Genomic DNA, 26167 nt, shown 5'->3' on the forward strand with positions numbered 1-26167 from the left:
GGTAAATCAGAAAATTTGGTAAGTTGGTTATGCAACAAATTCATCATTTGGGAAAGTGATCTAAACCCATGATTCGAAAACATTTCCTTAAATAGAAGCATATGAATTATTAGCATAATTCTTTCAGAATGGGACACATGTTAACCCGAGTGTCAAAGTACAGTGACACAGCAAAAACTCAGTTTCTAAGATCTAGTGAGGCCCTATTCTGCCCAGAAAGTCATTATCTGTTCTCTGTGACCCCACACGGACCCCGGAAACTGGAGCCGGAGATATGCTCTATCTCGCCAGAGTGGCCACTGTTTTTTTATCCTTGGCTATGTACACTGGGAACTTAATCTAATCTTTCAGCAAGGCAATATAATATCTTCATACAATTTATAGCCCACTTGAAACCTAACATTCATGTGAAAAACGATGAGCTAAAATATAACTAAAAAAAATAACAAATGAGGTAAACTGGTACTTGACTGACTGCTAGTGAAAATATCCTCCTGTATCTGCAGTGTAACCTGAGGAAGGCAGCGATCGATGGCCTCCCGAGAATTGCTAAAACACCCGAGAGGTATGGGGAAGCTCACCGGACAGCACATCCTATACAAAGAAACCTTCCGGTCCCAAGAGACCAAAACGTGTCATCTGAAAACCACGGTCTGAGCCTCCGACAGTGAGCACCATGGCCAGCCCCAGGTCCCAGCCTCCCGGCCAGGGCATCAAGTTCCTGTTTGATTCCTACTTCCGAAGCCTGTATTGTTTAGTGTCTCATTTTGTTCAAGTACTAGGTGATTATGAAATCTAAATAAACTTCTTTTTACATGGGCAAAAAAAAACAAAAAAAATAGCAAATGAGTTATCATTTGAGAGATGGGCCCCTTTTTCTTCAGGAAGTCACATGATTTGGAATTCTTTTCTTTTTAACTAGCAAAGATACCATCTTTCCAGCCTAAGGCTCAAAAGTCTTGTGCAGTTGGTTTCCCAGTACCTGCCCATGAAAAAAACTAAGTCTTGTGCAAAGTAGTCACCCAATCTTCCAATAAATATTTTTACTTATTACTCAGTAATACAGAAATAGCAAGAAAGAATGATCAATATAATGATCTAGCAAGTATTTCTAACATTTTTCCAACCATTTTATCAAGAATTCTTCAGGGAAGCAGGAATGTAAATGTAATCATTTTATAACACCAGGCCAAAATTTCTTGACACACCTTCCACTGAAAGGTGGGGTCTATAAGCTCCTTCTCTTGAATCTGGGAAGGCTGTGATTACTACCACTAAAGGAATGTGACAGATGCAATACTCTGTAACTACAGAGGCTAGAAAAGGTCATGAAACTGGATTTCTTTTGAGACTCACTCTGGAGGAAGTCATCTGCCATGGAAGAAATCTGAGTACACTGAAAATGACCCAAGGGAGCGCGTCACCACTGCCAACTATGTGAGTAAGCCAGCTTGGCTCTCTAGCCCAGTTGAGCCTCAAAATGACTTCAGCCCCAGCAGACAGCTGACAAGAGATCAGCATCTGACTGCAACAACTGCCTGAGCGATCCCAAGCCACAAATGCCCAGCCAAGTTTTTCCTGAATTCCTGAAAAAAGGTTTCTAAGTATAACACAAATTATTTGTGCATTTGCACAAGTATTTAAAAGAATATTAAATTCAGAACTTTTTCAGGACAATTCCTTTTCTATTTCTTTTTTTCTTTTTTTTTTTTTTTTTTGCACCAAGCCTTTTCCACACTGTCCTCAACTTCTTTTTCCACCCCAGGACGTCCTTCCCCACCACATACCTCAATCTTAATCTTATTTCAAATTTCAGCTCAAGACAGCTCTTTCAGGATGATTTCATGAATAGTGGCTAACTCACCTCGAATTTTCCCAACTCTATTACATAAAGTCTACACTACACTATCTCTTATTTATTTGCATAGCACTTCAAACTTATTCTTTTGTTATTTAGTATATGTTCTATCTTCTAAGTTCTTTGAGAACTTCTAAGTTCTTTGAGAAAGTGTCTTCTATACCTGTAACAATTCACAAGTGCTGTGAGGATGCAAAAGCCTCAAATCTTAATAAAAATAATTGGCTCGCTAGAGGGCACCCTTCACTAAAAAATAACCTCTACAAATCCAAGTATTATTCTCTTATTACTGTATTGAAATGTGTGAACCTAAAACTCAACCTAATTAAAAACTATTCTACTATTAAGTCAAACTAAAATTGATTTTACCCTATTTTGAAGTTGCTTCATCCTGCTTTATATTGCTTTAATACAATGGGTAAAAATTGCAGAGTGAAAACATAATCACCACAAAAATTCTCTAGCAATCCTAGGCTCCTGTGGGGAAGTATGGACAATCTATCATAGGATAAACTTTTATACATTCGATAGTACCTGACATTTGTAAGCACTCAAATATTGAAACAACACATATAAAAATAATTTTATTAAATAACATTATAATCAGTGTTTAAATTTATAATTAATATGTGAGCATGAAAACTGATGGAAAATTAGCACTGACTCATAGGGTGAAAATCTAATAGAAACTGAATATAATCAAATGCAACCAAAACTTTTTCATTTACCTTCTCTGTCAACATTGAAAAACCTACAAATAGATGATTTTTATCATATCCGATGTGTTATATATCAGGATAATTCCAAAATTATTGAATGAAAAATAATCTAAATTTGTAAAAGAGCAATGTGTTTTCAACTAATCTCTAATTATAAATCATTAGTACTTTACGGGGGGAAAATATCAAATAAAATTGATGTCTAAAGAAAAAATTTTTGGAGGTCCTGAAAAAGTATACCCTGGGAGTGCCAGGGCAGCTAAGTGGTAAAATTCTTGCCTGCCATGTGGGAGACCAGGGTTTGATTCCTGGCCCATACACTTCCAAAAAAACAAATTTTTTTTTTCAACAAATGGTGCTGTGATAACAGGACAGTCACATGGAAAAAGAATGAAATGTGACCCTCCCCATACAGCATACAAAAAAAAAGTATATCCTGAAGTAAAAATAAGAAGTTCAGTAAATTGCAGAGAACATTAAGGCTGAAAGTGAGATGCAAATGTATTTAATTTTAACTTAGGAAGAAAGAATTCTAAATTCATTTATTTATATTATTGTATATATATTACATTTTTATAATGTCTTTTTCAAAAGACAAAGAATTCTGCCAAATCAGTATATTCATAATTAATAGAGAAAAGAGCAGAAACATCATTACCCTGATACATGCCTGATTCCCAACTTTCATAACTGATTCTGACAGAGTCTATTGTCTATTGGCAGTTTCACAGTTTCACAGAAGAACATTAGAGAAAACAAGCAGTTGGAGAACACAGTTCTGTGCCCACTCAACACAAAATATAAATAACAAAACAAAAAATGTAAAACCTTTTACATCTGTACTAGTGCTCTGTAATCCATAAAGCAACTCTGTGCACTCTTATCTCATCTAATCCCAAGAACTCTGGGGAAAAGGAAAGGGCAACTGGTTTTAGCCCCACCTCACAGGTAAAGGAAATGAAGCTCAGAGAAGTTAAAGGATTTGCTCAACATCAGGTGACTACTAAAAGATTACAGTCCAAGTCTTGGACTCAAAAGGAATGCTGTATGATACCACAGAAGGAAAAAAAAAGGTAAAAGGAGCTCATTGCAAAACACCAAACATTTCAATATTCAGTTACTAAAATTATTTACCTTAAATACGTCAGTAAAATGTTCATTGCTCATTTCCACAGTATCTTTCTTATTACTACGGCAATATCTCTATTAATGAGTTCTCTCAAAATTAAGCTCCTTTAAAATGAAGTGGGCAATACAGAAACACCAACAATTTAGACATATTATACATTCCATACATATACATACACGTTAGGCTTGCTCTACCAAACTAAAAAAAAACAGGCTTTATATAATAAGAGAGCCCTAAAAGCAAATCAGATGTAAATTATTTTTATCACAGGAATGAATGAGGATGAAGATGAGAATGAAAAGGGAAGGTAGGGTATAATTGTGTTCTTCCAGGATTTTATTTTCAATCAGAATTGAAAAAAAGGCATGGAGATGGTAAAAAGGTCAGTGAATTTTCTTGCACCAAGCAGACCCCCTTCCTCCCAATCTCCTGAAGAGAATTAACTGGAGACTGGCCTTACTAAAATGACTAGAGGCCTGTTATCTGCAGAGAAAGAAAGGACCTATATAACTTTGTTAATTTCAAGATATGAGTTCCTCTGGCCTAGCACAAGTTCCAAATATAGGACCCTCCTTCCTGAGAACAATTCTGGTCACAATCCTTACCACTCCCAAACAATGTAAAATCCCCCTCTTTATTTTACTGAGGTGAAATTCGCATAACACAAAATTAACTATCTTAAAGTGAACAATTCAGTAGTATTTAGTACTTAATAATGTTTTTTATATTGCAGCTTTCATTATCTGATACTCTAGATTTGATGGCAAAGCACTGCAATCAAAGAGTGTAGGCTCTGGAGTCAAAGGGCCGAGATGTACATCTAGCTCAATCATTTACTGAGTGCCTAGGACAAAGGACCTAATTTATCTCTACCTCAATTTCCTCATCTGCCAAATGGATAGAATAATGGTACCTCATTTGGGCCCGAAGATGTAATGATACAGGACATTTAAGTATTTAAAACAGTGGCTGGCATATAATAAATAGACAATACATGTTAGCTAATGCCTATTATTCCCTACATGATAACTTTCACACAGGAACAAAAACCCAGACAAAGAAATTAGTTTACAGTTAATATTACTGTTAATAGAATTTCACAAAATAGAACTACCTAAATGTGTGGCAATAAGGAAATAACTGAATAAACTATTAGAATATATAATAAGATACATGTACTCTAAAATGTTAATCAACCATAAAGAATTTGCCTTACAGGGAGGTTTTAACATTACAATAGACACTGTCAATATTAAGTTCAAAAAGAATATATATAAACATAGACACATAAATACTTACATGCACAGGAAAAAATTGGGAAATACACACACCAACTATCAACCCAGTATATTTGGGTAACAGAAATTTAAGTGATTTTTTTTTTACACATATACATTTCCATATTATTCTGAGATATTTTTAAAAATGAATATTTATTACTTTTATAATCAACTAAAGACACAATAAATGCATTTTCATTTTGAAGGAAAAAACAAGATGAAATTATATACAATCTAATTATAACTTCATTCAAAATTCAGTAAGTTGAATATCATAATATTTATCATTTGATACTATTCAATAAATATTTACTGCATGCTTTCTATACATAGAAAAAATGAGAATAGTCAACAATGATTATCCCTGAGTAGTATGAATAAAAAAGGATTTTTTTCTCCCCGTTATTCTTCTATACTTTTCAAGTTTTCTATATTGAAGGTTTTTGTTCTTCTTTAATTCAACTCAAAAAGTATTTACCGAGGGTCTTTGTGTTCATGGCATTATGCCATGCAACAGTAGAAACTACTCAGATGTGTATGCTAACAACAGGCTTCAGGGACAATTTCATGAGGCATGTAAGACATCCATGAAAACTGACATTCATACCCAGCTATAAAACATTGTGTAGTGTAAAAGAAAACCCACGCTATAAGAATTCAGACACAGAAAAAAAGAAAAAACATATATATATATATATCCACATAGAACGTAAGTGTTCTAAAATGCAAAGATTCCACAGAGGAAATAAGACCTAAGAAAGGAATTCAGTGATAAATAATATTCCACTAGGTGGAGAAAATAAGGAGGAGGATAAGTAAAGGCAGTCAGATAAGAAGAATGTGGCATCGCGAAATAGACAATCAAATGATTTGATTGATAGGAAAGGGAATGTGCTGTAAGCATGAGAATTATTCTTTGAGGAGAAAGCATCGCCCTGATGATGTCTTGACCTAGACATTTTCTTGGCCTCAAAATCGTAAGCTAATAAATTCCCATTGTTTAACCCTACCCATTTCCTGGCATTTGCTTTGAGCAGCCTAGGAAACTAAAACAGTTACATGTAACTAAAGCCACCCTAAGACACACCCGCCCATCCACACAAATTTCTTTACATTTAGAGAATTTTTTAAAATCCTCATTGAACCATGTGTTAGAGCACATCTTCCCCACTGAACAGGTTACAGACATACCACAATAATGATCATCTCCATACCCAATGTAATTTTCTATGTAGGCCATGACATAAAAATCCTGGGAAACACTGTCAAAGAATAATCCAGAAACTGATTGCTTTAAGGGGCCTCAGGCATAGTTTAAGTTAATAAATTGAGGAAAACGCCATGTCCAAGCAGGTCTGCAAAATGATAATAATTTTAAAAAATAACAATACTATCGAGCTTTTAAAAAAGACTTTTGATTTTTTCAAAACATCCACAATATTCTACTGTTAAATAAAGAATTCAAGATAGGGTAAGTATCAAAATTCTGCTGCCGTATAGCCAACCCAAATATGTAATCTGTAATTGCAGAGGAATTTAAGAGTTTCTAGAAACCCCAGGAGGAAAAAAATTATAAACATAGAATCCAATTTCTTTCATCACAGAATATAGAAAAAGATTTCTTGTTTACAAAATACTCATCTTCTCTGTATTTTCCCAGGGACTATTTCATCTAGGTTGCTACATGAACTCATAAAATACTGCCCAGGTGCTTCCTCTAATTCAATTGAAGACGTTCCATCAAACATTTTTTAAATGGCAGTGTTGACATACCCTAATTTTAAAAAAAGATACAATCATATTTTAAAAGATCCTATAACCTATCAAAACATCAAGATCAAGCAAAGACAAAAACTGAAGGATGATTTTTCCCTATATTTCAGATGTATGAACTTGCCTTATTTTCCTCTATGTGCAATTTCTATGACTTGTTCTCACTAACAGTATCCTGTTCTTAGGCATAGGAAAGAGCCTAGGGTAATTTGTTGATTAGCACTATTTCCTATAACTAGGGTTACATTCTATAGTATTGATATTAACATTCACTGTAATTCTGGAAAACAACATAGTATGCTGATGATCATTAATGGACATCCTCTATGGTGAAACCTGAATTGATAATCAGTTAACACAGATTTGCAATAGACTTCCTCCTTCCTGTTTTTACACTCCTGACCAAGGAGCTGCCTTTTCCTGTTGACTTTTGTGCTACTTGGTAAATACAAAAGTGAGAAATTTAAACACCCAATACATATAATTTGTAAATGTCTTTAGAATAACAAACTCAACTGCTTAAACAAATTTTAATTTAAAAAGCTTAAACAATTAAGTGGATAAACAGAGCCAGTAGTAGACTGCTTCCCTAGTGCACTTAAGAAAATTAAACAAAAATATTAAACTTGTGATTTTTGTGTAACAGTTCATGAGATGAACTCTATGCTGTACCAAAATCCTTTCCAGGAGTATTAATCTACAATCAAGGAGAAATTCGCTGAAGGGTTGACTTCTCAGTAAAACAATAAGGAACATTATTCACATGGAAAACAAAACAGATAATTTATTGAGTTTTACACATATGATTTTTGTACTTTTTAATGCTAAAGACTACAATTCAAAATAACAATATAACATTAATAACTATGCACCCAATAATTCAGCAACAAGTTTCATAAAGCAGAAACCACAGAAGCTATAAAGAGAAACAGACAGAACAAACTAATAAAGGAGGATTTTAACACACTAAATCCAACAAAGATCAAATGGAAAGACCATGAGGCTATAAAAGATATAACCAATTTAATCACTAAGGCATATATGTGGGCAGGAGACGTGTGAGTGCATGCATGTGCATGTACAATTCTAAACCCTAGTAAAAGAATACACTTTCAAGAACACGTGAAACGTTCATGAAAACTATTATTAAGCCACAAATAAAACCTCAATGAATTCCAAAGAATAGAAATAATACACCCAAATCTAACTATAATGTAATAAAACCAGAAATTAGTAACAAATTTATTAAAAAATCTAAAGACCTACCACATTTGGAAATTTTTTTTTAAATATTGAAAAATTGTTGGGCAAAAAGAAAACTCAAAATAAAACAGCATAATTTCCTTAAAAGAGCAATAAGAAAAATATCAGAATATGTGGGATTCAGCTAGAGCAGTTGTCAGAGAAAACTGTATCGCATTAAATAATTACATCAAGAAAATAAAAATAAATTAATGAAATACCCCCAAACAGAAAGCTAGCAAAAGAATAAAGAGTTAATGAAACATAAGAAAGGAATCTTTAAAGATAAAAGCAAAAAAGAATAAGTTATAAAAAAGGTAGTGGAATTTAGAAAACTAAAACTGGGTTCTTAAAAAATGTCAACACAAACCACTAGCTTAAGAAAAAAATGAGTGAAAAGAGCAAATACGCAAAATTAGAATAATGACAAGGGAGATATAACCATCAAAACAGAAGAAATAAAATCATAATACTACATTGCACAACTCAAAATTTGATAACCTAGAAGAAATGGATAAGTTTTCAAAACAATACAACTTATTGATTCTCTAGAAACAAAGTTCTCACAGGAGAAATAGACAAAGGAGTTAAAATGCACCATCCTCCAAAAAAAAAAACAGGCCCAATTAATTTCAAGGGTAATTCTAACAAACCTTTAAAGATTAGATAATATCAACGCTAATTATATTATTCAAAACATAGAAAAACTTTCCTGTTGTTTAACAAATTAAGTATAATAGATTCTTAAACCTGAAAGACTGCATCAAAAGAAAATGATAAACCAATCTCACTTACATCTCTCAATGAAAGAAACCTTTAAAAGCATACTAGGGCGGGCCGCGGTGGCTCAGCGGGCAAAGTGCTTGCCTGCTATGCCGGAGGACCTCGGTTCGATTCCCGGCCCCAGCCCATGTAACAAAAACGGAGAAACAGAATACAATAAAACAAGAAAATGTTTAAAAATGTTTCCCTTTCTTCCTTCCTTCCTTCCTTCTATCCTTCCTTCCTTCTCTCTGTCTTTAAAAAAAAAAAAAAAAAAAAAAAAAAGCATACTAGCAAACAGAAGCCAACAGCACATTAAAAGGCCAATTTATCACGACCACATGGGGATTATTCTAAGACACGGGTATTTCAATAAGAGGAAATCTATTAATAAATGTGATCATATTAGCACATCAAATTCATCTATAGCTGATTACTTAATCTGTGGTCAGCTAAGGGGGTGCCTACCACAATGAAAGACGTTTAATTTAATTAGCTGGAAGGTTAAAAGAGAGAGGTCAGAAGAGAGCTCAGCAACTCAGACCCAGAAGATTGGAGGCATGGAAAGGAATCACAGTAGAGTAGGCCATTTGAACCCAGATGCCAGGGGAAACTTCACTGTGTACCTTCCCTTGTGACAGAGGAACCCAGATGAAAACCAACTTCCCTTCCTCCAAAGAACTGTAAATTTATAACTAAATAAATCTTCTGCCTCACAAAAAAGTTCCTTTGATCCAGTTTTGGTCTCTTCTCCTCCCTCCCAGTCAAAAAACTTATCATCAAAATGATGCCGAAACCCAGGAACAGGAACGGAGGTGAAATGTCCATAAGAGGGGACAAAACCCACTTGCCTGACTTCAGCACCAACACTGGTGAATCACCTCAGGGTAAGGAAAGCACACTCTCCTCTATTCTGTCTGGCTACTCTCTTTCTCTGTTGTCCCGGACAATACATCTGAAATCCCAGCACTAGAGAAGTGCTACCTCTGCCAGCTCCTGGACCCTAGGAGTGAGTGAGATGGCGGGACACCTCCATCCACTCCTCCACATTCTTACTAGGACTTAAATCTCTCAAGGGGGGATGCCCTCTTGATAGTTTCTAAGTCATCTAAGAGCAAGAGCCTCTCCTTGCCCTATCCACTGTCATGGAAAACTGGCAATCCTTCATCTTCCTGCTGATTTAAAATCTAAAAGATTAATTTTCTATTGCAATACCACCTGACCACAGTACAAATTAGATTATGGGTCAGTTTGGCCAGAAAATAAAACCCTTGACCCACAAATTATTTTAAACCTTGACAATTACTGTCAGCGTCTTGGCAAGCAGAGTGAAGTCCCATATATCCAAGCCTTCTTGGGCTTGCGCAGGTGCCCCTCCCTCTCTCTGCCAAACTGGTTCCACTCATCAAATCGTTCTCCATCTCCTCCTGACTCTTCCTCTGATCCCACCAAAGACCTTCTCCTTAACTCCCCTCCCCCTCCTCCCTATGCAGCCCCTCTTAGCCAAGCTGCAGCGGCTGTGCCACAGCCAGAAGCTAACCGTCCCCCATCTCCTCCTCCCCCCATCTTCAGGTTCCACCGCAGAATCTCAGCCCTCCTCTGACCCACGGCTGCCGCCGCCTCCTCCTCCTCCTCCCCATATAGCTCCTCCTAACCAAGCCAAAACCGCTACCATTTTCCCTTCTCCCTTTCTGACCTTTCTCAAGTCAAGTAGTGTCAAGGTTCACAATCACCCCACCCAACTGATTGAAGAATTTCAATACGTACTGTGTCTTATGACCTCTCCCGGTGAAACCTAAGTGTTTAATGTTTGTTTGTCAGTTGGTGTATTTGGTCTAGTAATTAATTGGTAAGTTACTTAAATATAATAAGTGTTAAGTATTTGTTTAAATTTGTTGATTGGTATGTTCCTGCATATGTATTGGTCAAATATTCCTAATTGGTTACTAATTACGGAAATTCTTTAAAAGCGAAACTTTAGACTACAAGAATCAAACTAAGTTTAGCTTTCACAAGGGTGACACAGGCCTCTGACGCAAGGGTAGAACTGGCACGAAATTCTTAACAGACAGGGTCATTAAAAATGTAAAACATAATCAAAGGGGGAACCTTCGGCAGGAAGTTCAAATTCGTTAGATTTCCCAGAGGGGCTATAGCCTCTGGAGTATCCAATCAGCAGAGAAATAGGGAGAGACTGCAGGTCAGGTACATTTATAATCTACTGGGCATGCTGTTGTTTGGCACACCAGCCACGGTTTGTGCCCGGCTAGGCGCCTGTTCCTGCAAGATCGTGAATACATTCTATTCTCCTCCACAACTGGATGAGCGTTTATTCTTCTTCAGGTATAGCATTCTTTCTAATAAGACTACTGAAAATTGGAAAGATTTTAATCTACAAAGAAAGAGTTTATTTCTATAACATAATCTGCCTTCGAAATGATTTAAAATTAAAATACTAGCATTACAGTTAAAATAAAAGATATTACAGTTAAACTTATTCTGCAAAATGGTAGAAATAGGATGAGATAATATATTCAACCGTTTATTTGTCCCTCTCAGACAAATAAACTTCTGTTTCTGTTTCTGTTTCTGTTTCTTGTGTAACTAAGTTTCTATTTGTGTCTGTCTACCTGTTTCAATGTATATTCTCATATCTCCAGAAGGTAATAGAAAATTAATAAGAAAAATTTTAAAAAGCTCTATTTGAACTGCTTAGTACTTCTAAATAAAAAATAAATAAAAAGAGACCAAAAAAACCTCTGAAAGGCAAGACTCAGAAACCTTAGTTTTATAATTACTGTAAACAAACCTGGACTTAAAAAAAAAACTGGCCTTGGAATTTCCCTATGGCAGCAGAAAATTGCTAAACGGCTGCCTCCGGAGAAAGCAAAAACCTTTTCCAATGGTCCTGGTCACAGCTTTTAGTTAAATAAATCTAATAATTGCAAATAGTTAAAGAAGGACATAAGAACTCCCAAAATTCCATAGCCCTCACCTAAAACTTTCAAATCAAAGCTCAAGGAGTCTGATCTCTTTTAGTCCAACCTATCCCTGCCCCAAGGCCTAAACACTTAAAGCAGTTATGGGGTAGAGGGCTAGGCATAGAAAAACATGATGGAATGTGGTTCAGAATTTTTTTTTTTAACTGGGCCTGGAGATCAGAAATGGTAAATATAAAAATGCTACAGAATAAGAAATGTTTGTCAATTTTTTTTCCAATAAAACCTTTGCAATGGTGACTGGAGTAATCAGATCAATATTAAAATATAAATGGCCTTGGACTAGGAATAACTGAATAAAATCTAATCAAATATCAGTAAGTAAAATGAAAGATCTTTGAGAAATATGGAAAATTTTTCCTGGAAGTAATTTAAGCTTGAGACAAATTAAACAATTGCAGTATATTTTCCAGAACTTCACAGTCAATATACTTTTTAAATTGTCTGTAATTTTAAAATATTATGAAAACATTTTTTTCAACCTCTGACAAAAAAATTTTATGGCTAATTTTGAATTAATCAAATGTGATTTTATTCTGCTTTGGTGTATTTTCCCTAAATTTATACAAGCTGACTGATAAAATAAGCTAGCCTAAGTCAATACTGAGAGATTTTAAGCATACTGTAATGTAGCTATTTGTGTGTTCTGAATATAAAGTATACAAATGCATGGCTGTATTCCTAATCCAAGCATAAATTTCTTCCTTCTGTTATTTTGTAGTATCTTTGTCTCTTCTCCCCTTCATGGATACTGTTATTGGAAGGAAGTATGCAGATCCAAAAGCTTTGTGAATTTAGTATCAAATTTATTTCTGATTATGTATAGATTGGATAAACAAAAATTTAGAGGAATGAATATGGAAAGTGATAGAAAGTTTAAAGGAATGGATTTTGTTTGCTAAAGTCATTGTTGACTATAAACTCTGAATGAATGCAGAGAGTTGTAAAAAAAAAAAAGGAATTTATGAAAGTGTTCTGTCTGTCATAGTCAGTGCTGATCAAAATTTAGTAGGTCTGTTTATCATAATTTCAAAACACAAAGCTTTGGTGTGAAGGCAGGTATTCACACAAACTAAAATTTAGTTTTTCTCCATGTTATAACAACATAGATATTTAGAGATTGTATAAAATTCCTAGAATTCTGAGAATGTTCCCACTATCCACGTTACATCCTGACTAATCTGTATGATGTTCAGCAATGGTACAGTGTTGTTAGCAATGATACGGTGTTGTTAGTCATAGTTTTAATCATTCTTAAAAAGCTACAGATCACAGTAATAGCCAAATTATTAGTTGCACTGTCTTGCTCTAATACTTCTCTAAAACTAGATGTGGTCACTTATAGGTCAGCACTCCATCTGTAACAAAGAAAAACTTTAAAAGAAAGGCAGGATATATGTGTATGCGTGTGTGTGTGTGTTTATCACCTGATAACAGAACAAAAGCTCTGCTATGGTTTATTAATATAAAACACCTATCTAACGTTTTTACTTCTGAACTTAGCTTCATTTAAAAATGCTTATCAAAATTAAAGCTCAGATTGTAAGCTTTAACTGCTATCTTTAAATTCTAAAATGCTTTGCTCCTTATATAACTTAGTAGTTCCCAAGAACTTTAAGTATCGGTATAACACCTGAGACTCAGATTTAGTTCTCCAGCTCAGAAAGTCAGCATAAGTTCATACAGCAACTGTCAAAAAAAAAAAAATGAAAAAGATCAAACTGATTAAAGATGTGATGAAAATGATCTGCTTAAAATTAAGGTAAATCAATACACAAGGTAAAAAAAAAAGTCCGCAGTTTAAACCTTCAACTTTTGTGTGAGATAAAAAGAAAAATGTTTATTTTGTCCAAAATTTAACTTTTCTGTAACACACTATCTAATTTTCTGTCTAGGCAAACAACCTAATTCAGTTTTATCTCATATAAAACCTGGAATAAGGAATAAAATCTTAATATTCTGTTATGCAATGATGCATTTCAGAGTATTCTGGGCAGAAAATAAAAAAGTATTTGCAAAGTCCCTTGAGGGACTGGGGAAAAATAGAACTATTAAACTTCCCCACCTGGGAAATTTCTGACATTTTGTTAAACAAGAGGGGCTCCCAATTTAATAACTTAACACCTCAATTTTGAGGCTTGCCCTTCTGAAACTTATTTCTGTAATAGCAAATTAAACCTTCTTATGATTAGTGCCTAAGAGTCATCTCCAGAAAATGTCTGCTTTTGCTCAAATGTAGTCTCTTTCTAAGTCAAACTCTGAACTTCCCACCCAACGTGGGACATGATTTCCAGGGATGTAAGCCTAGTCTGGCATCATGAGACATAACTGGCATCATGGATTAACTGACCAAAAGGGGGAAAGAAATAGTTTCAATGGCTAAGAGATTTCAAATCAAATCAAGAGGTCATTCTGGAGGTTACTCCTATGCAAGTTTCAGCCAGATACTACAAACTGTCATAATATGGCAAACCCCAACCAAAAGTGTTCCTGGAAACCCTGAAAAGATATCCTGTGCTGTATAAAATTTTACTTATTAGGTTTGTTTTTCAGACATAAAACCTCCAGATTGTTCCTATGCCAGAGAAGCTCTGAAACCCAGAAATGTCACACTCTCCAAGGACAACAACCAGTTTCATCATATCATCCCTTTGCCCCTTACTGAATGCCCCTTTTCAGCTTTGAAGCAGTTACAGAGTCATCGCCCAGATAGCCCTCATTTTTGGGTCCAGTCTCTTCTCCTAAAACCCTTAACCAACTTTATTTGCAGAACCATCAAAATGAGTAAAAATCAGGCTGTTGGCAACATGCTACTCCTCCAGCAAAAACATCAGTACCAGCCACTACCCTGTGACAAAATATAGGGACAACTTTATGCCCTCCACCTGCCAGAAGCAGATACAGAAAACAGACCTCTGCCCTTCAGCCTCCCAAGACAACTAAAAGGAAAAGGCTGGAATGTTAGACAGAACCACAAGCCACATGATGTGACCAACCCTTAGAAAATATTCAAAGAAGTTTTCCCCACCCATGATTTCCAGGAAACCCACCGAGCCCACCCCAGAAGTTGTAATCTTCTGATAAGCTCTTCTTACCCAACATCCACCCTCCAGCAGTTGCAACCCTGCTATTTAAGCTTTAAACCTCACCAATGAAAAGCTGCCGACTCCCTGCACCGCCTCCTGACTCCAAAACCAACCAATGGAAACCTGCCAACATTCCACTCCCAAGCTAAACAAAGAAAACCCACCACCTCCTTTTCCCTACTTCCTGCCAACCATCCTATATAAACTGTAACCCTTCCCCTGCTTGGGGACATTGCTATCTTAGGCTTCGGCCCATCTGTGCATAGCCTCACAATGAAGCTCCTTTGATTGGGGTGAAAAAAAGCTGGTCCAATTCTGCTGTATTGCATTCCAGCAGCATTAGCAAACTAAAACATATTTTGGTTCTGGGAATGGGGTGCTGCCATGTTTGCAAATACCAAACATGCTGAAACAACTTTTTAAATGAATAAGGTGGGGATTCTGGAAGAAGTGTGAGGAACTTAATAGAAAAAGCCTACACTGCTTTCAAGAGGCTACGGATAGAAATATGAACTCCAAAGATACTTCCATATACTTCTCTAGTGCTCACAGATCATTCTCCAGGAAAGACCATATGCTGGGGCATAAAACAGGTTTCAATACATTTAAAAAGACTGAAATTATTCAAAGCACTTTCTTATCATAACAGAATTAAGCTGGAAATCAACAATCACCAAAGAAACAGAACTTTCACAAATACATTGGGGTTAAACAACACACTCTTAAGTAAGCAGTGGGTCAAATAAACAATTGCAAGAGAAATTGGTAAATATCTGGAGATGAATGAAAACGAGAATATAATAGATGAAGACCTATGGGATGTAGTGAAAATGGTGCTGAGAAAGAAACTAATAGCTCTAAATGCATACATTAAAAAGGAAGAAAGAGCAGTCCACGCACTTCCCAAAAAACAAACAAAAATTCAACAAATGGTGCTGCAATAACGAGATACTCACATGGAAAAATAATGAAATGTGACTCCACCATACAGCATACAAAATATATATATATATGAAGAAAGAGCTAAAATCTAAAGACCCAAGTGAATAACTGAAGAACTTAGAGAAAGAATAGCAAACTAAACTCAAAGCAAGCAGAAGAAAAGAAATAAAGCAGAAATAAATGAACTGGAGAACAACAACAAAAACACAGAAAATCAATAAAACCAAAAGTTGGTTCTTTGAGAAAATCAACAAGATTGACAAACCCTTAGGTAGACTGACAAAGTCAAAAAGAAGGAAGATGCAAATAAACAAAAATCTATGAAAGGGGGTTCATTACTATGGACCCCAAAGAAATTTAAAAAAAATTATAAGCGGCTATTAGGAACAACTGTATGCCAACGAATTTAGAGGAAATGGACAATTTCCTAGAAACATATCAACATCCTACACTGACTCAAGAGGAAACAGAAGACTCAACAAACCAATCACAAGTAAAGAGACTCAATCAGTCATCAAAAACCTTCCCACAAAGAAAAGCCCAGGGCCAGATGGGAATTTTATCAAATATTAAAAAAACAAAAACAAAAAATACCTAACACTGTTCCTGGTCAAACTGTTCCAAAAAATTGAAGAAAAAGGAACACTACCTCACTCATTCTCTGAAGCTAACATCACTCTAATACTAAAACCAGATAAAGATACTACAAGAAAGGAAAACTACTGGTCAAACTCTGTAATGAATATAGATGCAAAAAGTCTCACCAAATACTTGCAAATCAAATCCAAAGGCACATTAAAAGAATTATACACCAGGGCCAACGGGGTTCATTCCAGGCATGCAACTGTGGTTGACCATAAGAAAACCAATCAACGTAATACAACACATTAACAAATTGAAAGGGAAAAATCACATGATCATCTTGATTGATGCTGAAAAAGCATTTGACAAAATGGAGTAACCTTTTTCTGATAAAAATACTTCAAATGGTAGGAATCAAAGGAGGCATATATGAAATATCATAAAAGGCATATATGAAAAACCCACAGCCACCATCATACTCAATAGTGAGAGCCTGGAAGCCTTTCCCCTATGAATGGGAATAAGAAAAGGATGCCTACTGTCTCCACTATTATTCAACATTGTGCTAGAAGTTCTAGCTAGAGTAATGAGGTAAGAAAAAGGAATAAAAGGCATCCATATCAGAAAGGAAGTAGAAAAACTTTCATTAATTGCAGATGACATGATCCTAAATGTGCTGGTTTGAAAGGATGTATGTACCCTAGAAAAACCATGTTTTAATCAAAATCCCATTTCGTAGAGGCAGAATAATCCCTATTAAATACTGATTGAAACTGTAATTAGATCATCACCTCGGAGATGTGATTTAATCAAGACTGGTTGTGACTGGATTAGGTGAAGGTGTGTCTCCACCCATCTGGGTGGGTCCTGATTAGTTTACCGGAATCCTATAGCAGAGGAAACATTTTGGAGAAAGAGCTTTCTGAGAGCTAAATAAGTGGAAAGATATTTCATGTTCATGGATAGGAAGGCTAAATGTCATGAAGATGTCTATTTTACCCAAATTGATCTACCAATTCAACACATTACCAATCTAAATTCAACAACCTACTTTGCAGACTTGAGAAAACTAGTTACCAAATTTATTTGGAAGGGAAAGAGGCCTTGAATTGCCAAAAACTTCCTTAAAAAAAAAAAAACGAAGTGGGAGGACTTACACTTTCTGACTTTAAAGCTTATTATAAATCCACAGTGGTCAAAAAAGCATGGTATTTGCTCAATGTTAGACATATTGATCAATGGGACTGAACTGATCATTTGAAAAAAGACCCCCAGAGCAATGGTCAATTGATTTTTCACAAGGCTCCCAAATCCAGTAAACATAGAATAGTCTTCTATTCTCAGTTCTATTCTAAGAAGAGACTGGGAGAACAGGATATCCATAGCCAAAGGAATGAAGGAGGACTCCTACCTAACTCCCTTAACAAAAATTAACTCAAAGTGGATCAAACACCTAAAAATAAGAGCAAGTACTATAAAATCCCCAGGAGAAAATATAGTGAAACATCTTCAAGACCTAGTAATAAGAGATAGCATCTTAGACTTTACACCCAAGGAACAAGCAACAAAAGAAAAAATAGAATAATAAGAGCTCCTCAAAAGAAAATGCTTCTGGGCCTCAAAGAACTTTGTCAAAAGGTGAAGAGGCAGCCAACTCAATGGAAAAAAATATTTGGAAACCATATATTTGATAAGGGTTTGATATGTAGTATTTATAAAGAAATCCTACAACTAAAGAATAACTAAACAACAACAACTAAACAGAGCAATTCAACAACTAAAGAACAAACAAACCAATTATAAAATGGGCAAAAGATATTGTGCCAATTTGAAAGTATTATGCACCCCAGAAAAGCATGTTTAATCCTTATTCAAACTTATGGGGGTAGCCATTTCTTTTAATCCTAATTCAATATTGTAGGCAGAAACCTTTTTTTTTTGGCATGGGCAAAAAAAACGAACTTCAGGTAACAAACTTCAGGTCTTCAGCATGGCAGGTGAGAACTCTGCCTGCTGACCCACCGTGGCCTGCCCGTAGGCAGAAACTTTTGATTGAATCATTTCCACGGAGATGAGGCCTGTTCAACTGTGAGTGTGACCTTTTGATTAGCTGGAGATGTAACTCTTCCCATTCAGGGTGGGTCTTGATCAGGTTACCAGAATCCTTTAAAAGAGGAAACATTTTGGAGAAACCACAGAGCTGACAGAAACTTCAGAGCAGAGCTGACACAAATGCCGACACTTGGAGAACAGAGGCACGAATGTTTGGAGATGCCTGGAACCCAGCAGAAATCATCATGAGATGTTAAGCAAGCCAGAAACTGGAAAGAGCCAAGGGAAGTCAAGAGATGAAAGCCAGGCTCAGAGAAGCAAAGTGAGGAACCCCCACAGGAACAGAGGCTGAAAGCAAAGGAACCCAGGAGCAAGGGACCAGCAGATGCCAGCCACATGACTTCCCAGCTGACAGGTGTTCCTGACCCACTGGCCTTTCTTGAGTGAAGGTAACCTCTTATTGGTGCCTTAATTTGGCACCAACTGTAAATCTATAACTTATTAAATTCCCTCTTTAAGAGCTGTCCCATTTCTGATATATAGTATTCTGGCAGCATTTAAGAAACTTATACATATATGAATAGAAATTTTTCTGAAGAGGAAAAACAAATGGCTAAAAAGCACATGAAAAGATGTTCATCTTCATTAGTTATGCATGAAATGCATAGGGAAACGCAAATCAAAACCACAATGAGATATTATCTCACACTTATAAGAACGGCTGCCATTAAACAAACAAGAATCTATAAATGTTGGAGAGGATGTGGAGAAACTGGGATCTATAATGCTAGAGCCAATGTGGAAGACAGTTTGGCAGTTCTTCAGAAAACTAAATACAGAATTACCCTACTACCTGGCAATTCCACTATTCAATATATATCCAGAAGATCTGAAAGCAGTGGCAAACAGACATATGCACACCAATTTCATAGCAGCATTATTCAAAATTGCCAAAAGATGGAAACAATCCAAGTGCCCATCAATAGAAGAGTGGATAAACAAAATTTGGTATATATACCCAATGGACTATAATTCAGGAATAAGAAGGAATGAGGTCCAGAAGCATATGACAACATGGATGAACCTTCAGGACATAATGCTGAGTGAAATAAGCCAGACACAAAAGGATAGGTTCTGTATGACTTCACTAATATGAACTCCCTAGAAAATATAAACTCAAACTCTTAACATGTAGAATATAGGGGACTTAGAGATAGACAGAAACTAGAGAAGAGGTAGCAATGACCTCATATGTGCAGACTTGTTTATGAGGTTGAATTTAAATGTTTGGGAATGGATAGAAACATTGGGAGCACATTAGTAGGATTATAAGTAACAATGCTATATTGTTTAAGGGGTTGTTTAAAGCCATGTATCTCACCGATTAACACTACAAATATAAATTTTCATATGAACTATTTCAAAGGTATAACACTTGTACAAAAAGTTAGTAACTGAGTGGTGTATAGGAAAAAAATACCTATTGCATGCTGTGGGTTATATTTTATAGGAATACTTCACTAGTACCACAGTAATACTAAGGGTAATAATTGAAGGGAGGATAAGAGTTATTGGGTGTTTGGAGTTTTCTCTTTGGTGTGGGTGTGTCTGTCAGTTTTCTCTTTGTAGCAATGAAAATTGTCTAAAAATTGAGTGATGATAATTGTACAACTAAGTGAAGACAGTGTGTGACACTATTTTGGATAGAATATATGACGTGAATATATCAACAAAATCTGCAGATTCAAAATAAATAAACAGAAAAATTCAAGCACTAGAGAAGACAAAGATAAAAAGGTATGCCTACTCAATGTTGGTAGGATAGCAGAATGATGCAGCTGCTCTGGAGGGTAATGGAGTGAATTCACAGTAGGCTAAGTATAGGGTCACCATACTATTTGGCAATCCCATTACTAGGAATATACTTGGAAGAACTGAGAGCAGGGACTCAAAAAGACATTTGCTCACTGATGTTTATGTTGGCTTTTTCAAGATACTTAATGGATGGAGGTGGCCAAAGACTACATCGACAGAGAAGGAGATGGGCAAACTGTGGTGTATACATATGATGGAATACCGTGCACCACATAAAGTACCAACGTTATGAGACACCCACCAAGGTGAATAAACCTTTAGGACATTATGTTGAGCAAAATAAGCCAGAAACAAAAGATCAAATATTATATGGTCTCTTCTAAAAAATACTTGTAAGAAAATTAGGCCTAATAATTATAAGAAAATTAAGCATTCACGTTTATTCTTATGCTTTAAATATTATTTCTAAACTCTGAGGTGCTGCTTTCTGTGTATAACCTCATATTTTCCTGGAACTGTGAGTGACTCTGTGACACCTGGGACACAGAACTGGAGTGCTGCAACCCTCAAAGTTAGCATAACTGTGTACGATAATAGTAAAAGTAACTGAATGAGAAATCAGACCTCAATTAGAGCTGAAAACGAAGCCAACTGGGATGAGCCATGACCCAGCATCATGGGACTGAGACAGCCTTTTTCACCAAAAGGCAGAAGAGAGAAATGAGACAAAATAATGTTTCAGAAGCTGAGAGATGTCAAACAGAGCCAAGAGGCTATTCTTATGCATTATATAGATAATCCCTTTTTAGTTTATAGTGTATTGGAGGGCTAAAGGGAAGTATCTAAAACTGCTGAGCTGTGTTATAATTGATTCTTGAAGATGATAATATGATTATATAGCTTTTACAATGTGACTATGTGATTGTGAAAACCTTGTGTCTGATGCTCCTTTTATCCAGGGTATGGACGGATGTGTTAAAAAAAATGTATATGAGTAAAAACATATATGGACAAAAATAAATAAATAATAGGGGGAATAAGGGGTAAAAAAAATTGGGTAGATGGAAATACTAGTGGTCATCAAGAGGCGTATGGTGTGTATGAGTTTTTTCTTTTTTCCTTTTTCTATTTCTTTCACTGGAGTTATGCAAATGTTAAATGATCAAGGTAATGAATATACACTATTTGATGATACTGTAAGCCACTGATTGTACACCATGTATGGACTCTATGTGTGTGAAGATCTTTCAATAAAAATTGTAAAAATAAAAAAACAAAGCTGATTTGGCTTGGTCTAAAGCAGATCAGAATACAGGGTAAAAGATGGTAGTGTGACTTCCAGGTCAAGATGGCGGCTTAACAACGTACGTGTTTTAGTTCGTCCTCCAGAACAACTACTAAATAACCAGAAACTGTACAGAACAGCTCCTAGGGCCACGTCGGTGACCAGACACACAGTGTACCCCAGTCTGGACCAGCTGGACCGGCTGTGAGCACCCCCCAGAACCATGAGTTCCCAAAGCTGTGGCAGCCAGTGCCCCTCCCCCACAGGCCACTTCCCAGAGGGGAAAGGAAAGGACTTTACCAGCAGCGGGGACTGGGCACAATCAAATGCCAATCGTGGAACTAATTAACAAATTCTGACTATTAAAAATAGGCCCCCAGCTTAGTTGAACCTGATTAAAGCAGACGTTGCTCATTTTTGCCCCAGCGCCAAGGGGGCAGGACTGACAGAAAAAGGGGGAAAAAAAAGAACTAAACAGAGGTTTTTGTGGCTGTGTATCTACAAAAGCTTGACTGCCTCTGGATACAGCGGCAGGACTTTTCAGGTTGCAACTGCCCCAGGCATAGGCAGAAGTGAGCTCTTTTGGGGGCTTGTCTGCAGCCTGTGCCTTCCCCAGGGGAGGGGTGAAGCCCAACTCAGGTGGAATCCCTCCATCAAGGAATTCAGACACCAGGGCTTGGTAATTTGAAGCCATTAAAACCAGCCTACAACCTCTCCTCTGTCTCCATCATGCCCCCAGCAGGGAGAGTCTGCCAAAGTTAAAGGTACCACATCATCTTATGTTGGTGGGACCTGCAGTCAGACAAGTGCCACACACAGGGCAGGATAAGAAAAAAAGAGTCCAGAGACTTCACAGGAAAGTTTTTCAACCTGCTGCGTCTCACCCTGAGGGAAAACCAATGCAGGTGATTCTTTCTTCCTGATAGGAGGCCAGTTTGGTCTGGGAAAATCTGGCTGGGGTATATAATATCTAAGCAGACCCTCCTAAGTGTGTGTGTGGGGGGGAAGGTACCACAAAAACAGGGCAAGAAACAAGAAAACAAGAACTAAAAAATTCTCCTCTGTTCAACAAAACTTAAGCTAAAGGTCCAGATAAAGCTGAACAGAATGTCAAAGAACAGATAGACAACAAATTCATCCAGCAAGAAAACCCTAGGTAAAAGAAGTAAAAGCAATCTCCAGAATAAACTAATTAAGGTAATTAAATGTCTAGACACCACCAAAAAATAACAAATCACACTAGGAATATCGAAGATAGGGCCCAGCCAAAGGAACAAACCAACAATTCAAATGAGATACAGGAGCTGAAACAATTAATTCAGAATATACAAACAGATATGGAAAACCTCATCAAAAACCAAATCAATGAATTGAGGGAGGATATAAAGAAGGCAAGGAATGAACAAAAAGAAGAAATCAAAACTCTGAAAAAACAAATCACAGAACTTATGGGAATGAAAGGCACGGTAGAGGAGATGAAAAAAACAATGAAAACCTACAATGGTAGATTTCGAGAGACAGAACATAGGATTTCAAAACTGGAGGATGGAATATCTGAAATCTGACAAGAAACAGAAACCATAGGGGAAAAAATGGAAAAATATGAGCAGGGACTCAGGGAATTGAAAGACAATATGAAGCTCACGAATATACGTGTTGTGGGTGTCCCAGAAGGAGAAGAGAAGGGAAAAGGAGGAGAAAAACTAATGGAGGAAATTATCACTGAAAATTTCCCAACTCTTATGAAAGACTTAAAATTACAGATCCAAGAAGTGCAGTATATCCCAAAGAGAATAGATCCAAATAGACATACTCCAAGACATTTAATAATCAGAATGTCAGAGGTCAAAGAGAAAGAGGATCTTGAAAGCAGCAAAAGAAAAGCAATCCATCACAAGGGAAGCCCAATAAGACTATGTGCAGATCTCTCAGCAGAAACCATGGAGGCAAGAAGACAGTGGGATAATATATTTAAATTATTAAAAGAGAAAAACTGCCAACCAAGAATTCTATATCCAGCAAAACTGTCCTTCAAAAATGAGGGAGAAATTAAAACATTTTCAGACAAAAAATCACTGAGAGAATTTGTGACCAAGAGACCAGCTCTGCAAGAAATACTAAAGGGAACCCTAGAGACAGATACGAAGACAGAACAGAGAGGTGTGGAGAAGAGTGTAGAAAGGAAGACTATGAGTAAAGGTAAAAAGAAGGAAAATTAGATATGACACATAAAATCCAGAAGGCAAAATAGTAGAAGAAAGTACTACCCATGCAGTAAAAACACTGAATGTTAATGGATTAAACTCTCCAATCAAAAGACATAGTCTGGCAGAATGGATTAAAAAACAGGACCCATCTATATGCTGTCTCTACACAAAGGACACGAGGCCAAGGACACAAATGGACATTTACACACCAATGTTTATAGCAGCATTATTAACAATTATCAAGAGATGGAAACAGCCAAAATGTCCATCAACAGACAGGTGGCTAAACAAACTGTGACATTTACATAAGATGGAATATTATGCAAATGTAAGACAGAATAAAGTTATGAAGTATGTAACAACATGAATGGACCTTAAGGACATTATGCTGAGTGTGATTAGCCAGAAACAAAAGGACAAATACTGTATGGTCTCACTGATATGAACTGACATTAGTGAATAAACTTGGAATATTTCCTTCATAACAGAGACCATCAGGAGATGGAAATAGGGTGAGATATTGGGTAATTGAAGCAGAAGGGATACAGATTGTAAAACAGGACTGAATATAAAAACTCAGAAATGGACAGCACAATACTACCTAACTGTAATGTAATTATGTTAAAACACTGAATGAAGCTGCATGTGAGAATGATAGAGGGAGGAGGGCTGGGGACATAAATGAAATCAGAAAGAAAGATAGATGGTAAAGATCAAGATGGTATAATCTAGGAATGCCTAGAGTATATAATAATAGTGAAATGTACAATGTACAAATTTTAAAAATGCTTTTGCATGAGGAAGAACAAAGGAATGTCATTATTGCAGGGTGCTGAAAATAGATAATTAATACTTTAAGATGTCACCTTATGTGTGAGACTAAAGCAAAAAATGTTTGTTACCAAATTTATATTTTGACTAGAGCATTTCCCACTATAACTCATGTAGATAGTCTGATTGAATGTCATAAGTACTTGGAATCTCAGGCAGGACATGAGATTTTGTTGGTTTGTCCAGAGTGATGCCCCGATGAATCCCAGAGTGATTTGATCAGTGACTGGAAAAGTATTTGTAAGCCCCCTTTGGGGAATGGTGAGAGTGGGGAGAAATTCAACTTCCCCAAGTTAAATTCTTGATAGTCTCACAAGCAGTGTGGACAACCAAAGCTATAAACTGAGCCCCTAATCTTGGGGTTTGTTCATATGAAACTTAACCCCACAAAGGATAGGTCAAGTCTACTTAAAATTTAAGCCTGAGTCACCCCCAAGAGAGCGTCTTTTGTTGCTCAGAAGTGGCCTCTTTCTCCAGCCAACATGACGAGCAGTCTCACCACCCTCCCCCTCTCTGCGTGGGACATGACTCCCAGGGGTGTGGACCTTCCTGGCAATCTGGGACAGAGAACCTGGAATGAGCTGAGACTCAGCATCAAGGGACTGAGAAAAACCCTAGAATGAGCTGAGAATTAACATCAAGGGATTGAGAGAACCTTCTCGACCAAAGGGGGAAGAGTGAAATGAGACTAAGTGTCAATGGCGGAGAGCTTCCAAACAGAGTTGAGAGGTTATCCTGGAGGTTATTCTTATGCATTAAGTAGATATCGCCTTGTTGTTCAAGATGTAGCAGAGAGGCTGGAGGGAACTGCCTGAAAATGTAGAGCTGTGTTCAAGTAGCCAAGTTTCTTTATGATGATTGAACAATGACATAGCTTTCACAATGAGACTCTATGAATGTGAAAACCTTGTGTCTGATGCTCCTTTTAGCTACTATATCAACAGAAGAGTAGAATATATGGAATAAAAATAAATAATAGGGGGAACAAATGTTAAAATAAATTTAGTTTGAAATGCTAGTGGTAAATGAAAGCAAGGGGTAAGGGGTATGGTATGTATAATCCTTTTTTTTCTCTGTTACTTTATTTCTTTTTCTGTTGTCTTTTTATATCTTTTTCTAAATCGAGGCAAATGTTCTAAGAAATGATGAATATGCAACTATGTGATGATATTAAGAACTACTGACTGTATATGTAGAATGGAATGCTATCTTAATGTTTTGTATGTTAATTTTTTTTAATTAATAAAAAAAGTTAAGGTGGTTCCAGAGAAGATGGCGGCTTAGTAAGACGCGCAGGTCTTAGTTCCTCCTCCAGAACAGCTACTGGAGGAGTAGAAACGATACAGAACAGCTCCCGGAGCCATGACAGAGATCAAGAAGACAGCGTACCCCATTCTGGAACGGCTGACTGACTGGGAGAACCCGCTCCGGTGAGACCGCCGAGGGGGTGGGCTTCCCTGGGCCGGGGCGGCAGGCGGTCGGAGTCCCTCCCTCCCTCCTTCCCGGGCCGGCAGGGAGAATTGGACAGGCGGTCCCCTCAAGCCGCGGCGGCTGGTGCCCCTACCACGCGCGGCCCCCCGGACCAGCTGGGAGAATTGGATTGGA

The 26167-nt window shown here is 36.7% G+C and overlaps 1 protein-coding gene across 11 annotated transcripts in view; it reads right to left on the reverse strand.

Annotated features, from left to right (window-relative positions):
• Positions 1–26167, reverse strand: part of EXOC6 (exocyst complex component 6) — a 250477-nt gene that overhangs the window by 191350 nt on the left and 32960 nt on the right. Inside the window, exon 2 of one of the 11 annotated variants that reach the window (XM_077125421.1) lies at positions 13396–13451. The exons of the other annotated variants lie outside the window; for them this stretch is intronic. The gene's annotated coding sequence lies outside the window, so the exon portion shown is untranslated. The remainder of the gene's footprint in view (positions 1–13395; positions 13452–26167) is intronic. 11 annotated transcript variants of the gene reach the window in all.

This window comes from Tamandua tetradactyla, chromosome 13 (genome assembly GCF_023851605.1).
Source record: "Tamandua tetradactyla isolate mTamTet1 chromosome 13, mTamTet1.pri, whole genome shotgun sequence".
Lineage (NCBI taxonomy): Eukaryota > Metazoa > Chordata > Mammalia > Pilosa > Myrmecophagidae > Tamandua > Tamandua tetradactyla.